Source organism: Archocentrus centrarchus, chromosome 14 (assembly GCF_007364275.1).
Source record: "Archocentrus centrarchus isolate MPI-CPG fArcCen1 chromosome 14, fArcCen1, whole genome shotgun sequence".
NCBI lineage: Eukaryota > Metazoa > Chordata > Actinopteri > Cichliformes > Cichlidae > Archocentrus > Archocentrus centrarchus.
Genome location: NC_044359.1, coordinates 29,635,506 through 29,654,837, shown reverse-complemented (window position 1 = coordinate 29,654,837; position 19,332 = coordinate 29,635,506). Strand labels below are relative to the sequence as shown.

The window sequence follows — 19,332 nt, the reverse complement described above, 5'->3', positions numbered from 1 at the left end:
GGTAATGCACTGTAGTCCAGTTGTGTTCTGAGCATCCAAACAAATTAATAATTAAAATGTTTTTTTTTTTTAAGAAAGGCCGGGATAACCCGCATAGCGTTTTCTCCTCTTTGGCAACACGGCAGCCTTTTTTTCTGAAAAATAAACCGGACAGACTCTATATGTGTAAATGCAGTTACTCCTGCAGTATCGGCAGGGGATCCCAAGAATGACAAACTGAGTCTTTTGTGTTCTTTTTTTCTTACTCTTGTTTACGCAGAAAAGGGAAAATGGCACTGAAAACATCAGCTCATACAACATGCGGCACGCTCTTCGGGAAAAGTTGGAATAATTGAAATACATGGAATAAAATACAAATACTTCAAAAGAGTTAGAAACACACTCATCTGATTCAATGAGTTGGCATGGAAACTGATACTGGGTAGAATGTGTACCTGACAAATAAGGTTATTGAATGATAGAGGATTTTCAAGACCAATACCAACACTGAAATCTGTTATTGAAAAAATCTGATATACTGGCTGATATTTTTTTTTTCTTTTCAGACACACAAAACATAAACACAACAAATCTAACATTTGTTAAGTGTAGTTATTTATTTACTTGTTTACGTGCTGCCCGACTGCTCGGATCGGTTGTGTTTGTGTGATTCAAACGCATGTTGCCGACAGGGAAGTTGCAGATTGCCCTCTGGTGCACTAACTATGCAACATCAACACTCCTAACATGGTAGAAGTGTTCTTCTTTCAGCTCGTCTTTACTTTTTTTAACTTCCATTTATCCAACCACACACCTAAATAAACAGTGAAATAACATTTAACCACTAACCTTTTTCAGTAAACACAACTACAATCCTTCTTTAATTTTAACCAAGTGCTTTCATTACATAAGCCTAAATATAACTTAAGTTATTAAAAAGGAAAATGTGTTAGCAGAGCAGGCAAACAGACTCACATTGCTTTAATAGGGAACCAAACAATAATCTGCTTTTAAACATCAGGCACAATCACGACCTGATTCCATGCTGCACATGGCACGAGTAGGTTTTCACACAACAGCAGGAGGTCACCTTTGCTGAGGAGCTGGAAATGCACGCTGGTCCTTAGCAGCTCCTCATCAAAAAATCAAAGAGTGTAGCTCCAATACTTCTGTGCCAAAATTAAAAATGATCCGTACGGATCATCATATCATGATCTTGTTTTGTGGAGGCCATTTGGTGAAAGACTGCCATCAAAGCTGAGTTCACTAATAAATATATTGCATCTCCTGTGGCTTTGTTGCAATAAAGGTTGCATTGTGTTTTGCAAATTGCCTGCAGATCTTCCTCCACCCTCAAAATAGCACAGTAACTGATACTGAAAGATAAATCCAGATTTTACACCCTGCACTTCACCGTATTGAGGAATCATTATCTGTAACGCACAAGAGCAATTGGTGATCTCTGCAAGAAATATGCTTTTCTTTTGATCTTCAGGAAGCCATTATCATATGTTTTACATCTATATTTCATGAAAACCTGCTGCCAGGGGAATCTGTAATACTGTCTGAGATGCAACACTGTAGAACAAGTGTTATTACACTCTGGCATAAATCGATGGATACCCAGAGTGCATCAATATTATAATAACTTGTCTACAGCCATTTTAAGCTCATACATTAAAGAGCTGTTGTTATTTGATAATGCAGATGTGCCTCATATTGGAAAAGTGACAGATTTGAAAACAGATTTAGAATGGAAAACTGAAAAAACATCATATGCAACATGCGTGGGAGGGCAGGTGCGTTATCTCTTACCATAAACAAGCGTAATAATGGGCAGAACAATCACCTATAAACCACGTGGCCAGCCCCCCAGAGCTCAGCAGCATGGAAAGCAAGCCTGCCTTGTTGTCTTACAATGGGGGCATCAGTCATATGAGCAAATACGCACAGTTAAGTCTGCTGTGCTATTTAAGCTGACACAACACAAAACAGCTACAGAAAGTTAAACACTGACTGTCACGTTCAGTGGAAGGTGTACTCTAACAGATGGGAAGGCTGCAGTCATGATCTTCAGGGTTAGCTTAAATAAAGCACTGAGACTTGCTGTATGTGATGTATTCTGCTGGAATGATTTGTATGCCCAAATGTGTTGAGAGGTTTCCTGTACTCCAAAGGTACTGCTCTGAGGTCAGCTGAATAAAAGATGGGGGTAGGCGCTGGGTTTCTGGGTAATCGGGGTTTCAATGCTAGTACCGACTTTTAAAATGGACAAATCGAGTAGAATACGAGTAGTTAACTTGACGAGGGCTGATGTTTGCTAAATTTTGATTAGGTGTCGGATTACCCACGTGCACATATTCTTTTCTCTAATTAAATTACTATGAAATTTGACAAAACAAATCCAACATGACATTAAAAAGTGTAGCAATATTCTATTAACCAAAATGCAACAAGAGGGTTTGTCAATAACCGACTGTTGATTGCTGCACCGTTTAGAACATGGATTTGCATTCTCAGCGAGATGAGGATTACGGTGATTCGGGCAGGGCACTGATCAGTATCAGCTGTGGCTTTCAGTCACCCATCAGATTAAAAGAAGGTCATGTGACAAGTTTATACTTCCGCTCTTGAGACTGTTCACTTGTTCTTTTCTGTCATAGCTGGTACACCAGAGAGACTCTGCCATGCCGCTTGGCTTCATCATAGCAAAATAATGCAGAGAAGTGTTCAAAGAGTGCATCTGGACTTCTGTTTTCAATAAACTGCACTGAATCCTTTCATACAAGTTTTTGTAAGGGTTCATACGAACTCAATAGGCTGTATTTATGAAATACTTCACTACAGTGAACCTTAATGTCCAACCATTTCAAGTGATTTGTCAAAATGAAACTTGAGGGTCATATACCTCCCCTCCAAAATACGGCAGAAAATATGCCAGATGTTGTTTTTATGCACTCCATCACCTTGCCTTTTTTTGATTAATTTATTTTCATTTGTTAAGGAAGACATGGAATTAGTAATGCAAGCAGAATATTCCACTCAAATTAAAATGATCATCAAGGTCAGCCATTGTTCTTCTGGTAAAACAATGGTATCCGGTCACAATGCAGGCGGCACAGAGAGTGAGGGAGAGAGAGCGGCGTGCCGAAAGCAACGGCAAGACGGGGACACGGTCCAGAGAACCAGACGAGCAGGTGGAAGACTGGATGGTGAACTGTAATGCAGATTTAAGTGTTTTTAGCCACCTGAATTATGCATCAATCACTATGTACAGTAGAATTCCTAGTATGGGTAGCATGTTAGCAGAACAGGAAAACGTGACTTAATGAGGCACCGTATTTAATTGTAGCTCAGCTGTATTTTGGAAGCAATGAAACCTCATAGATAATCACTGTAGTTACACAGTGAAATACAGAAAAAGGAACGTCAAGTGTAAAAAAAAAAAAAAAAAGAAGAGTACATGGATAAAATTTTGGCTGCATTTTTCACAGCTAACATGGGTCTTTACACCAACCTGAACAGGATAGCGCATCTAGTGACTTAATTAAAAAAAAAAAAATACAATAAATAAATAATGACAAGAGCCTTGCGGGATGATATTTTTGTACAAGGCTTCAACGGAGACTACCTCGATGTTTAGTTATTTAAATGCTGAATATAGTGCATGATGTAGTCGAAAGACCAAGATTCAAATGAAACCAAAATAGGATCAGGCAGCGGGGACTGTGCACACACACACACACACACACAGTACATTTCCAATCACTGCATCCATTTTCACTAACTTCCCAAATTATGACTTCAACTTTATTTTGGGCTCCTGTGATGCAGTGATTGAACTGCCAACACCTGACATGAATCACGTACTCTTGTGTACTTTACACTGAGCAGCAGTTCAATCCTGCAGCAGTGGCACAAAGCAAGTGGGGACATGGTTATCTACAGTTCCTTTACCACCACATTTCACACTTGTCGTCAGTGTCCTTCGTTGTATTCCAAGACGATGAAACTAGCGTTCGCTAGTGTCGTAAAGCAGCTATCAAATACCCATTTAAAAATGTAGAAACTGACATTTGAATAATAGCAAATGGGCTGCCATCCTAATAAAAAGTATCATGTAGCCTACATGTCAAATGAGTCTCATTCATGTCAACACTGCCCACAGCTTTCTAAAGAGGAACAGCTCCATAATAATTGTGGTGTTCATTGACAGACTGCTTGAAAGAAATATTTATTATATTATTTTTTTTAAAGAATACATGTCATGTTTGAATGCCAGCTCGAGTTTCTACACCACTGCAAAAAAAAAAAAAAAAAAAAAAAGGGGGGGGGGGGGGTGTTACAGCTGCTTAATGGATCATGCCTGATGAATTGAAGGGTGGATCTTTGTGATTCAGGAAAGGTCACATGTTCCTTTTTTAATGGGCTTTTGCCTCTGCCACTAATAAAAGACACATTAACTTGGCAGATATTTTAATGGGTTTTGGTGTGATGTTCTTCTTGGACCGCACGAGACAGGGTGGCACTTATCCTGGCTTATCTTATGGATCATTGTTCTGTGATGATGTTCATAGGAGGTTGCACAAGATGGTTACCATGGCATTTGCACAGGCGTTTCTCCAGCTTTACTTTGCTCTGAGATAATGGGTCAGGTCAAGCTATTCTACTGCTTCTCTTCTATGTGGTCGTGATACGACTGAGCGCTGGGTCATCTTAACCTCCCTTTTTCTCCGACTTGACATCTTCACGTAGAAATTAAAATCTCACAGCCTCCGTTGCAGCAGTTACAGGTTAAAACCCAGCATGCAGTAAATGCTTTATGTAAAGATGCCCTAGCATGGTACATGTAAGAAATTTAGCTGATCAGTTGGTGAGAGGATAGTAACAGCTAAAACCCCAACCGTGATAGTGTTAAAAACTCTAAAAGTAAGAAGTGATGTCTTGTGTGCAGCTTTATGGACAGCTAGTCAGTGGTATTAAGTGTACTGCAGCAGTGACTAGAGGTCACATCTAATCCAAAAGTTCAGTCCAGCAAAAATCACAGATTTGTGAAGAATGTTCTTGATAAATCTCTAAGGGCTCAGGTCAGTCCCCACACTGTAAAATTGTAAACGACATAAGGACTCTTTTGTGGACTTTTTTGGACCCTTGATAAACACTTTCTGTAAGTGCACAACCCTGAAGACTCTTGTTGTGGGACTCTCTCGCAGTTCTGAAAAAAGAGTTGAACCCAAGAAGTATCCTAGAAAATATAAATATTAAAAAAATAACAGCATGTTAACTATGCCTCATGTTAACATCCAGCATAGTTGCCATATAGAGCTATGCCATAATTTATATTTCCATTATTGTGCCATGCATGTGTTGCACAAATGACACCAGTTAAAGTGTACTGGGTGCACATTACTCCACACAAAATAGCCTTAGGTAAATGGACTGGATCTTATATAGTGCTTGTTTACTCTACCTGGGCACTCAAAACACTTTAAACAACATATCGCATTCGCACACACATTCATGCAAGCACTTTTTTTTTCTGCGCCTAAGTGCTTTCTATCTAATATTCACACTCCAATGGATGCATCAGAAGCAACTCAGGGTTCAGTATCTTGCCCAAGGATACTTTGACATGCAGGCTGGAGCAGCCTGGGATTGAACCACCAACCTTCCAAACAGCAGATGACCTGCTTTACCTCCTGAGCCACAGCCAGGTGTTTCAGAACGGGATTATATCAGAATATATAACTGCATTATAAAATATAACATTTTTGCACATTGCTTTATTGCTGTGAGACCCCAAACCAAAGGCAGTTATTTTTTAAATTTATGATTTAGAATTATACTGTCAATGCAAAAAAAAAATAAAAATTACATAAAAAATCTAAATGGAAAAATAAAAATGTGGCTTACCATGTGGATGATTTGAAAAGAGAATTTGAGAGTGGAGCATTACAAGTTAATAAAGTAAATAGTGGAAACAAAAGTAAACTCAAAAGATATTTGAAGAACTTTTGCTCTTCCAAGGCCAATTCCCTAATTTATGTGCGTTTTCGTTTTCATAAAACACAACCAAATGCAAAGTGTGTTGTGTGTGTGTGTGTGTGTGTGTGAGAGAGAGAGAGAGACAGAGAGAGAGAGTAAATGAAGAAACAAGTGGCACTTCAATTTACCATCATTTTTTTTTTTTTACCACAGTCTTATAATTACAGACCCATAAACCATACAACAGCTTGCTAACATGCATGAGCCAGTTCACCAGCTGCCATCTCCTACATACTACCTGTTACTTCAACGTGCAGTGGCATCAATTAGCAGCAGTCACATAGCAAAGTATTGATGAGGAACCTGTTTTCGTTTCCTTGCTTTAACCCCAAATGAGACTGTGTCACCAAGGGAAAATATTCTTGAGTTTTTTTCCTGTAAAATGCTGGGCTGTGATGATGGAAACAAGCACTGATACGTGACAAGGTTGCATCCTACAAGCAAAAACATCCATATAACCAACTCAACAGCTGTGCTGTTGCAGGAAATCTCTGATTTTATGAGAGGAGAGAGAATATTAAATTGAACACTTTTGAGCACTTCACCTTCCTCGCCGAAACATACTTCATTAAACATTAAGACTTAACACGTTTTGTTCTGGATTGTAAGTCCCCACCTTGTGTTCTCATTCAATCCATTAAGCAGCCATTCTTTCTTTTTCTTCCCTTTTATCTTCACTTTTAGGCCATTTTCTCTCTAGAAACCAACTGACACTGAGCTCGCCACAGTATTAACTTTATTGGCCCTTAACTGTAGTTTATTGGATATAGTGCTCTGGGAATGGTAGCAATCGCTGTGTGTTCTTGAAGATTAAAAAAAAAAAAAGACAGAAAATCAGTTTCAAAAGTTGAAGCAGAAATATTACCTGCTGTGTGTGTGTGTGTGTGTGTGTGTGTGTGTGTGTGTGTGTGTGTGTGTGTGTGTGTGTGATTACATTAGCTACCAGATCAAATTATTAACTTGGAAGGACAGTGGTTTTAATTATACCCTCGAGGCATTTAAATGTAGAATTTTGGGGATTTATTTTTGTTTTGCCAAACTGTAGCATGCTGTTTTTTGATATTTAGTGAAACAATTCACACTTAACATGTGAAACCCCACCAAGACTTCAGCTTCCTTCTGTAGTATTTGAGTAAGCCCCACAAATGCCAGCACTGAGGCTGACGTTATGCCAGCCTAAGAAAGCAATCACGGCTATTTGAACAGTACACCAACAAGAGTAATGCGAAATTCTTCAAAAGTCTACAAAACCACTTTATTGGTTTTCTGATGGATTTTAAATGTCACTTCTCCGTAGCTACAGGCCCCATATCTGTGAGAGAGCGAGAGGAAAAAACAACACATCCACTCCTTTAAAAATGAAAATACACCATTTCTCATCCACGACCTGTCAGAACAGAGGTCCTGTTGTCTGCCATTAACTGAGCACTACCCAACCACCGCTGAATATTAATGGAGCCTTCCCTGGATCATCAGTGTGTGCATTTAATTCACAATCCTATCTGCATCTTCTAGGGCACGGGCTTTGTGTGTGTGCGTGTGCGCGCGTGTGTTTGTGCATGCTGTGTGTGTGTGTGTGTGTGTGTGTGTCTCAGAGCTGTTGTGAATTTGTTCATTAGAGAAGACGTCTTCTGAGTTCAAGGCCTGTCACACACTCTGCTTGAGATTAGTTACCTTGCTGCACAGAAGCATGCGCGTCTAATTAAGCTGTCATCAATAAGTGTAATAAAAGGGATTATCAGAAATAATCTATACCTTCGCAATCAAGGGGATCGGGAGCCCAGCTGAGAAGAGCAGCCGGTCTGATTGACGGTCCCCATGCACGATGAGCTGATTCCAATTAAATCACAGTGATATCTTCCCGTTAGCGGCGCGGTTGAAACGACTTGGATACACAAAGTGGAATGATCATGTTAAGATGCGATAGCTTATCAACAGGCAAGGCCAATCGAAGGCTCCCACTCAAAGGAAGAAAATGTGTGCTATAGCAACAAAGTGGCTCGAGGATTTACATTGGAATCCCATTCCTCAGTATTGACAGTGCGTCAAGATGGGCAACGTGCGCAATGTGCGAAGTCACCAAACATATTGCGCACACATGAAGCCCATGATAGACAGAAAAGCTCTAGTCACGTTTAGGTGGTGGTGGTGAACATATGGCTTACCTAAAAGACGCGATGCAAGCACCGGAATTAAGATGAAGAAGATGATGATGATGGCCCGTCCATCTAAGCACGGTTCTTCTTTTCTATCCTCTGTCGGTGTGTCGATGATCTCCTAACTAGGCCATTTCTTCCCGGCTCGCAATTATTTCTCAGGAGAGCAACGCGTCGCAGGCTTTCGCACATCAGTACACCTTCTCAGTGTCCGTCTTTCTCCGGCTTTTCCAAAAAAAGCACACCTCATACTGCCCCCCGCCTCCTCTCATCCCTCTATGACAACACCCTGCTCTGTTCCTTATCCACAGATATTTGACTTTGATCAGGTTGGGATGCAGCAGCGAGTCCGTCTCAAACAAGAGAGAGAGAGAGAGAAAAAACGAACTCACAGTAAAATAAATGCGTAACGCTATAGCGTCAGGACTCGCGCGTCGCTTCAAAAGTCAACGCAGTGATCTGTCCTCTTTCCCCCATTTGCTCGCGCTGATGATAATCCACGGTGTCTGCCCCGCTGCGCCGAAAGGCCCTTTAAAATACAGGTTGACTGACTTAAAAAAAAAAAAAATGAAATAGCGCTCTGAAGACACCCCACGAAATCAGGTGTCCAATCTCTTCTTTGCGCGCTTGCGTGGTGCACTCTCTCTCTTCACTTTGTATCTGATGCTAGAAGAGAAAACAGAGGCTCAGGCTGAGAAACGGAGCGAGGATCTTCCGATTAGCCGATTAGGACGGCACCTGATGTGCTGTAAATATTAGGATGATGCAGTGGTATTATTTTGAAGCCCGGAGCCTGCACTGAACGAGATCCCACTGCTCTCTCTCTCTCTCTCTCTCTCTCTCTCTCAGTGCGGGCTCATCGACTCTCGCGCAATATTTCAGTCTCACAGCTAGTTGTCATGACGAGGAGGAACGACGCATAATTCAGCGAACAGGCGCTCATGTGCTGAAATCCTCCTGAGGAAAACATCTGCATTTGTAACACAGTGATTGCTTTGAGTGTTTATAGGTGACGATCTGTAAGAGGCTGACGTCACATTCTTGTTTTTAGTTTTCAAAAAAAATATATTTATTTACTTCTTGGCATGGGTAAATTATGAAACATAACAATATACAAATACACCAATAATAATAATAAATGCTTACCTATAATTTCTGTTCATTTACATGATGGTTCCTGGTTCAGTATATTATTTAAGGAAAATGACCATGGATACAGTGCTCAGCTGGTACACATCAAACTCTACCTGCATTGATGTGGCCACTTGGTGGCAGCACAAGCACAACATGACATCAAAAATCATCAGTCAGTGTCCCTGATAGCACACTCAAATTAAACCATTGGGTTTGTCTCTGTGCTGTGAATTGGTGCTATATAAATAAATAAAAGTTGAATCAGTCACGTTTGCAATCAAGTGTTTAATGAATCCAGCCCGATAATGACTTTCTATTAAGTTCTGTTTTGTTCTCTGCTGACTCCCGAGGGAAATATCTGGCCCTTTAGCTGCTAGATGCTTTCTCTGTTTGTCATTTGGTCCTGGACAGGTAGCACGCAGTCAGGGTTTTCAAGCTGTTTTTGATCAAAATAACTCCAGCTGTGTCTGGGAGATATGCTGATGAGAGAAAAGGATGAGTGGAAATGGACTGCACTTGCATAGGTTCTCTTTACTATAACTCTAAACAGCTTTTCACCTCTCATTTAACCACATACACACAGAGGTGGTAGCCTGCCATCGGGAGCAACTTGTAATTCAAAGCCTTGCTCAAGGACACAGTAAAGCCGTGGACCCTAAAAGCAAAACAATGTACTAAAGGTGACAGCCAGAGCAATGATGTGAAAATAATCACGTGATGATTGTCCGTGGATTTATGACTACTAGCGAATCTTCCCATACAATCTATGTGGTGTATCATCACCGCATATTTTGGGTGTTGTGGTCAGAAGAAGCAAAGCTTTGCTAGTTTTGACTCTTCAGTTCAACATTACTCAACTAAGCCATGAATTCCTTCCAGTCAGTGGAAAAAAATGAAACGAGATGTACTGTAAATGACCAAAGCAAGGCTCTTTCACTGGATGACATTAAGAGGTCAGGATCTTTATGGTAAATGAATCAGGTACAGCCATCTGATAAAGCTGGACCCTGGGATGACTCGTGCAAGGAGGAACTGGAAGTACAATGAGAGCATACCAGAGGGAAGAGGTATCCCATTTTGCCTTCAGAAGGCAGCTTGATGCCTCGTGGAAAGAAAGATGTGGCTGGAAGTATGTCTGGGCCACTTACTAAATGCAGATATGTGGCAGGAAATTGATAGCTGGATGGATCGATAAATGCACACTAGATTAGGCTTCAATTATGACAGCCATTAGTGCACAAGAACTGCACTGCGCCCCTATAATTCGTTTAAACAAATGTTAGATGATCTTATTAACAATATCTCTTTTCTGTGTACAAAAATGATGACTGTTCAATGCTGTGAAATACAAAGCACACAAAACACTGTGAATAGTTTAACACTGGAAGAAAACTTAACTGTGAAAAGGCCTGAGAACTAGTTTCACCTGATTTAGCATGCAGACATTAAATTATGTATCAGAGTTACAGAATGAATGTTAAATACTGAAATTACAGTAATTTTTTAAAACTGTAGCAGAGATAAATAACTTCTTATATTGCATTAGTTATTACTTTGCTGCATCTCTGCTGAGCAGCTTAAACTATTTATAACGTCCTATTTTTTTGTTTAGCTTTAATTACTTAAATGTTTCTGTATTGTTTAATCATCTATTTATAACACCTGTGAATCAATACTGTTACTTAGAAGTGTTCTGAATTATTCTGTGCTACGGGACATAATTTCCAATCATTTCAAGGAAAACAATTAGAAGAAAATGAGTTTTTCAGTATGTTAAAACCAGTTGTTTCACTGAAAAGCTTTGGGGTTTTTTTTTTTAAAGTGAGAGAAGGAAGACTGTGTTATAAATTGGCTTTCACTGAAACAAGCTACTGTATTGTGTCTTACACTGACTAGACTAGAATCAGTAATCACACAAGGTTAGTAAAGCCTTGTTGTCAAACTGGAAAAAGAACAAAGAGAAGAGAGCCGCTGAGCACTGTTTCCTATGGGCCAGTACAGAGGGAAATCTTTTTTCACCATTCCTTGTGCAGAGGGCAGATCTCAGGTGTCTTGTTAAAACGAGAGGGGAGATACTGTAGGTACAAAGGTCCCTGAGGCTCGGGCCTCTTATCATAGGTCAGGGAGGAGATTAAAGGGAGCCAACAGCTGCAAGACTATCATCTGCTTACCGAATATTATTAACGGCAACAACAAAGCAGAGTGTGACCAGACTGGTGCTGGAGCCTTTGCTGTCAGAAACCGTGAGTGGGAGAGAGTTTTTCTTTTTTTTCTTTTTTTTTTTCCTGGATTGCATCAAAAGCAAGATTTTCAAGAGAGGATAGTGAAACTCTGCACAGCTGAATTAAACTGTCTACTGGTTTGGATCTCTTTCAGCTGGGATATGAGCCTACTGTAAATCAAGGCTGATCTCCGATCCAAGGGTCACAAAAGGTGCTATATGACTGGACGAATTTGTAAACTACCCAAATGTTGAAAAGATAAATTTGTATCTGTATTGTCGCAAAATACATGTTCATATTTGTAATCTGTAAACCTGTATTAAAACATTGTCATTAAATAGACTCTGGGTTTGTAACTGATGGAGCATCGGGGAAACACACAAGAGACAAGCCACAGGATCCAGTTCATGAGGAGATGCTGCATTTCCAGTGTTCAGTTGTTGTAGAATACCTCCCTCTACTGGATGGATGCTGTTGTTGCATTTCTAATCATTTAAAGGGCACAATTACAGCTGGCACCCCATTTTTGTACTTTAACAAAGGACTTATAGCATTTAATGATCTTAAGTAAGTAAATATACTCCTAAATAGACTTAAAAACTCTAAGTGTAGTAGAAGACTTGCTTGGTTTCAACTTTAATATTTAGCAGGCTGCATCATGACATCCTCAAAACTATAGATTTTAAGCAAGATCACCAATGGAAACATTTTATGAATACTTACATTTCAGAAAGAAATAAAGCAGTCTTAATCTCGTTTAGTCATAAAAAAACACCCTAAAAAATACTGCATTCTGAAGTTTTGTAATAAATGAATGAGACGTGGTTACCATGTCTGCAGAGACTAATGAGTAAAGGAAAGCAAGCAGTGCCCTCTGGCTAGCAAGATGTGGTTTATAAAACTCTGGATGTGTTGTGAAAAGAAGAAGGGCATAAAACTGCATTGTTAAAATACAGTGCCCACTCTCATTAAGTTAACAGCTGTACTGGTACCATAAATGTACTGTTGTGGAGCTGAGGTCCTCATCCTGATAGCTCTTCAAGGAACAGGAAGGAACATGCGATCAGTGACTGCGGTCAGAGCGGTCCGAAAGCAACTTTGGAGCTTTATGTTATAAATAGGAGTGAAAATTATTCATGGCTGAGAGAAGGCTGACGGATTATGATTATACTTCTCACCATTTCCATGTCCTCTTTAGAGTTGTGTTATGAAGGACCTAAACAAAGTAAGTGTGTTAAACATCCTGGATGGATGGACGGATGCTCTTTTTTTACCACTCCATTATTCAGTGTGATATTTTCACTTTATGATGACCCTGTCATTATCATAAACGTAAAGATGAATTATGTATGGTACTGTGAAGATAATTAGATTGTAATGTATGTATGTATAAACATGTATGTCTGTATGTACCCTCCTCTCCTCCTTGACAGGTGGGCCAAACTGAACAAAATTTTGCATGAATATCATCACACATATAGCAATTATTAACATCTATATATTTTTCAAAAACATTTAATGATTCAATTATTGTGATTTTTGTATATATTACGTCCATTTCATCATCCCCCCGTAAATATGATGCTATGTTCTCCGTTTGGATCTGTTTTATGTTCGTAACGGAATTTTGTTTGACTCAACACTAAATATGGAATGAAAAATCTGAAAAAGCACCACAGGCTAGTAATAATAATCGTCATCATCATCATCATCATCATCATCATAGCTGCAAGGCCCTCGTACTATGGTGCACGTCGAGGTGTGTCACAGTCAAGCTGTGTCGCGGTCGAGCCAAGCTATGGGTCGGGTGTGCTGTGGGTGAGCAGTGTCACAGGGTCACATGGATGTTTTAAGTCCATGAGGCTAATTGGGTGTCATTTATGTACAGAACACCGTTGATGTCCACTAGGTGGCAATAGAGAATACCCACTAACAATATATTATGGTGCATCATGCATTGACCCGCCAATTAAAATTACATGTACATGCCATGATGATTACCATCCTACTACTGATTTCCTGTTGCCACTAGGTGGCGCTATGAGGGTGACCTAATATTAGCACGTAGATGTCTCCAGGCTCAGATTGTACAATGGATATTTGAGATATGACAATTTTCCTGTCCTGCGGCGAATGATCAAAATTTGGTGTGCCGCCAAAAACGCATCCTTTGACAATTTAACATCACCAAGGTCTTTAGACTGAACTCACCAAAAATCAGATTGATATAAAATATCTAGGAGCAGTTTGTCAAAGTACAAGTCCTGAAAATGGCAAAAAATGCTGCCAAAATTACACTTTAAATTCAAAATGGCTGACTTCCTGCTGAACTTCGGTTATGACTTCAAGAGACCAACTCCTTAAGGTTTTCCGGACCAAATTTGAGATGGCTCTGCTCAATCACCTTGAAGCTATAAAGCGTAAAACATGACATTTACTGTTCCCACTAGGAGGCGCTGTTACTATTGTTAAATATTGCCATACTGTTGCATTCAGGGGCAGACCCTTATCACATGTAAGAAGTTTAGGTCAGATTGTGTGAATGTCAGCCAATTACTGTAGAAGTTCATGGTGAATGATCAAAATTTGCCATGGCTCTACGGTGATGCCTTTCAACAAATACTCAAAAGCTTCACAATTTAGATTCACCCAAATCTGTAGTTCAGACTGACAAAATCTGAAGTTGATCCCAATTAAACCCTAGGAGGAGTTTGAAAAAATATAATTGGTAAAATTGGCGCCAAAATGTCATTTTCATTCAAAATGGCGGACTTCCTGTTGTGTTTGAGTCATGGGGCCCCCTTAGAAATTTTTGTATGTCCTGGGATGTCACACATGTGTACCAAATTTCATTCATCTAGTTTAAACTATGTGGCCGCAGTACATCATTAAAGATTTAATAGGTGGCGTTCTAGAGCCATTTTGCACTGTCCATATTTGAGACCAATAAAATACGTACATTTTCACGAGACCTGATGAGTATGTAAATTTCATGAGTTTTCAAGCATGTTTAGACCCTGAAAAGGTATTTGTGAAATAAAAAATAGAGCAGATACAATAGGGCGCCGTTAACCACTGATAACCAGTAGGGTTCTTTTTGGTGTTTATGTGCTGTTTTGAAGCTTTGTTGTAATAAAAGGGGATAATTATTGTGCATTTTAGCTCTAAATTGAGGGCCTCCAGAAACACTAGACTTTTATCAGTAGATACTGGTCTATCCACTGTAGTTATACAAAATGAAGACCTGAAGTCAGAACTCAAGAGGCAGCGATGATGAACAAATGTTGAGCAGAAAACCCCCCAGAAATATTATCATGGTCCTGCAGTTTTGTGTGTTTTTAAGTTTTGGGTTCTTTTTAAATTTAAAGATCAAGTGTTTAAAGTTTAGATTTTTGTGTTGTGATTTTTGGATTCATGTTCTGATGTATTTTTTTATGCTAGTAGATGGCGAGCTTTATTTCTTATAATATTATTGACTTTTTTATTCTTGTTTTTAACTTCATGGTTATTCTAATGCCAAGTTTCATTTTTACAGTCCTGTGATCTGGTCTTGATTTTTATTAAAGTTAACTTCAGACCCTCTGGTGTTTCCCTGTCTCTTCCTTGTCTTTCTGTCTTTTGGTTATTTCCTGTTTTACTTTGAAGGTTAGTTTTCTGTTGTGTCTCATTCTAGTTTTAATTTCTGTTTTTTTTTTTTTTTTCCTTCTGTGTAAATGTCAGTCCCTCCCTAAATAGCTTCACCTGTATTAACTACTTTTAGCTGTGCCTCACACCCCACCTGCCTCCTGTTGTCTAATGACACATCTATCTGTTCATATCCCTTCTCTTCTCTTGGATTTCTTCTTTCTTACCTTTTGGACTTTGTTGTTCTTGTGGGGGTTTTTTTTTTATACCAGCCATTAAATCTGGCTTTGTGCTGAAATATTCTGCCTCCTGCATCTATGTGCTTTTTACAGTTTTTCTATATAACTGTCTCTGATATTAGCTTAAACCAGTGTATTCAAACACACTATAAAGAAGCTCATTTTTGTCATTCTGCTTTTCTTATCCAGAACAACACAAGTATTAACATGCTGTACTTGAGCTCCTACAGAGATGCTGTACCCAAAGAGGGGTTTAAAACAATTCTTTCTTGTTTGCCATATTGAAAAGCGTAAGGGAAACGCCTCTATTTAAATGACTATTTGAAGAAAGAGAAATTACATTTGAGTGGGGCAAATAATTAAAGGTCATCCAGTCCAATCTACAAGACACGATAGCGAGAACATTAGAAGCCGGATTGCAGCTAGAGACAGGGCTGGAATGATGATTTGTTCTCTATATTTAACACCCATTTAATCTCTCTCCCTCTTACATCCCTTTCTCTCTTTCTCACTCAGTCCCCCTCCCTGCTGTATGTAACACTTTACAGTCTCCATAGCCACAGCTATGTCTTTAATAGGATGAGGAAAATCATGTTAAAGGATTTAAAACCTCTGCAGTGAAACGCTGTAGCTTTGCCAAGCTCACTCTGTCGTTCAGCTCCTCATTTTGTCTCCCCTCAAACACGCTCCCCTCTCAGAATTACTTAGCACTGGCTCTCACTGTTCACTCCCACAGACTCCTGACTAATGAGAGAGGGCCAGCAAGGACACTGCAATAAAAAAAAAAAAGAGCAATAGTAAATGTTTGACTATTTGTGCAGCTATGTTTTCACACTTTGTGCACAGCACACGCCACATTAAAGGCTCGATATTTCAAAGAGAGCTCTGCTGCAAGCATCTTTTGCAGGATCTCAAACAGTATTAAATATTGGAGAGAAGACTCTCCCGTATGAATCTTTGGAAAGGGGGGAAAGTGTCTAGTTTCGAGGAGCACGACTTGAGGCTGCTGCTGGAATCAGAAATGTGAAGCACAGAGGGTACAGCGCGTCCCAGTTTCATCATTGTATCCAATTTTGTCAACGACCTTTTAAATGAGTTGAAACCCGTTCTGACTGGATTAAATGGTGAAATTACGCTACAATATGAAGCTAATGGGTGTTTTAACACAATGCAGATAGGACACAGGACATATGCGTCATCCAATTTAGTAAAGCAGATGACACATTTGATTTTGCCTTCCTTGATGCAGTTAACTCTCAGCACATGAGTACATAATTCCACATTAAATCATTCATTTGTCTTTTTTTATAACTAAAATGAAAATTGTCCAGGAGACAAATTAAATAGCTAAATTGGTGCAAATCTAAAGAAATTCAATTTAAAGTGACGAGTAACAGAGAAGATCAAACATTTAAGTGAAGCATGATTAAACTGTTTTACTGTTTGGTGACACACTTCATTTCTACAACTCCTCATCCACTTTTGGTCAGCAGCTGTAAGGTGTTAAATTCTTCATACAGTTTTTTTTTTCATTTATTAACTTTTTAAATGAACCTTTATTTTACTAGGAAAGATCCCACTGAGAGAAGTGTGTCCCGGCCAAAACTGTCAGCAAGTCACACAGTTTCATGAAAACAAAAGTGTATAATAACAGTTAATATAAAAATAAATAAAACCAGCAATATTTAACTAAAATATCATGTCAGTTAAAACAATGTCAGCCACACATCTGCACCTCAAAATCATTTAAAATGGTCTTAAAAACATTTAATGAGTCAAGATCCTCCAGATTCAGATCAGTTTGTAGTTTGTTCCATGAGGACAGAGCAGCAAAGACCCTCCAGCCTGAGTATATAACACACAATGATGTGTTTTTAACCCCAAAAGAGAGGCAGGACTCAATTCTAATATAAAAACCTAACATCTAACAGGAAGTGAGACAGTCACTTGCAAAATGACGTGAGGCAGAACCATGTCTGTAAGACTAGCTGATTTTGAATCGTCATCCGCTCCCTTACTCCACAGGGCTCAATCCTTGGTCCCCTGCTTTTCTCACTTTATTTGCTTCCTTTGGGGCCAATACTTAGAAAACATGGGATCTCCTTTCATTATTGTGCAGACGACAGTCAGATATACATGCCTCTGAAAAAAGGCGCTCTTTTGATCAAGCCCTTACTGTTGTGTCTTGAAGACATTAAGGCATGGATGGCTTTAAATGTTTTTAATTTTAATGATAAGAAAACAGAGGTAATGGTGTTTTGTCCTAGCAGCTCTTGTGCAGCATCCCCTGCTGATTTGGGGCTCTTGGCGTCTTATTTAAAGCAGACCGTTTCAAATTTGGGTTTTATAGTTGATAGTGATCTTAAATTCGATCGCTAGGTTAGGGCAGTGGTTAAGTTCTGCTTTTATCATCTTAGGCAGCTGGCAAAGATTAGACCAACTGTTTTAAAACAACATTTTGAAACAGTAATTCATGCATTTATTACAACTTGGCTCGATTACTGTGATGCTCTTTACCTTGGAGTTAGTCAGTCCTCCTTCAAGCGTCTCCAGCTGGTCCAGAATGCTGCTGCTCGGCTTCTGACTGGAGCCAGGAGGAGGGAGCACATCACCCCTATCCTGGCTTCACTACATTGGCTGCCAGTGCATTTTAGGGTTCAGTTTAAGACTCTATTATTTGTTTTTAAATGTTTACATGGTCTCGCTCCATCTTATCTCTCTGAGCTGCTTAACCCATACCTTCCAGCTCACTGCCTCAGGTCAGCTAATCAGCTGTTTCTGGAGGTACTGAGGTTGAAATTGAAGCTCAGGGGAGACAGAGCTTTTAGTGTCGCTGCTCCCAAATTACGGAACGATCTGCCGTTACATATTAGAAGTGCCGCTTAATTGTCTACTTTTAAAACCCTTCTTAAGACATATTTTTATTCTTTGGCTTTTAATATATGTTGAGACTTTGCTTTTATTCCTGTTTGTGTTTTATTTGTTTTCATTGTTGTCCTTGTTCTCTTGTTTTGAAGTGTATTGGTTGCTTGATTTGTATCTGTACAGCACTTTGTTGCAGCTGTTGTTTTTAAAGTACTTTATAAATAAAGTAGTAGTAGTAATAGTAGTAGTATTAACGTTACTTGCACTGAAAATGATTTTGCAACATAATTAAATTGAACTATTTAAAGGTGAACTTGTGTCACGTTCGGTGAAGACATTTCGTGACACTAAACACAACTGCAAGAATGATCATCATGCAGATGTTCAGCGGAGACATCACTGATTATTTGATACTTTAACATAAAATCACCATAATTACATCTATTAAAAGTTACTCTTTTTCATCGTGTTTTGCATGAGTCCACACATGTGGTCACGTGCAGAGAGTCTATTGTGAAAACCGCTGGTGAATGAACAAACCAGCCGGTGAATGAACATATGCCCTTGCTGTGTTTTTCAAGGATGCGGCAGACCTGCGATTCAGTTGCGTTTTGTGAACAGCAGGAGGTGCTGCCTGACTGCGCTTGGCTTTCCTCATGTTTCTCTAATCCTGTACCGGCTCTGTCAGTGGGAGATAGTCACGGTCTGCGAGTAAGAGCATCAAGGAGGAGAGGGAAACCAGGATCGGAAAAGGAAGATGGGAGGATACACGGAGACCGGCAAGGCAAATGGCGCTTTAGTAAGGTGTTAAGATGAAAAGTGAGGGTATAGGTGGGGGGAGGGGATAGTGTTGTGAGTACATCCACAGATGTGTATTTGGAGTGTGTGTGCGGTACGTGCGTGCATACGTGCTAAAGCCGGATGGGTGATCCTTAAGGACACGGTTTGGTTAGAACCACTTCTCCTCTCAGTGGCTGCCTCTCCTCTCTCTGTCCTCTTTCTCTGTCTTCCCTGACTGGCTTCAGACCAACACTTCTTCTAGTGTTACATCCTCTCCCATGCCCCCTA

General features: G+C 39.6%; 1 protein-coding gene across 1 annotated transcript in view; it reads right to left on the bottom strand.

Moving 5' to 3' along the window:
* Positions 1-17,943, bottom strand: part of nlgn2b (neuroligin 2b) — an 85,364-nt gene extending 67,421 nt beyond the window's left edge. The window contains exon 1 of the mRNA XM_030746380.1: positions 17,917-17,943. The gene's annotated coding sequence lies outside the window, so the exon portion shown is untranslated. The remainder of the gene's footprint in view (positions 1-17,916) is intronic.
* Positions 17,944-19,332: the final 1,389 nt, after the last annotated feature.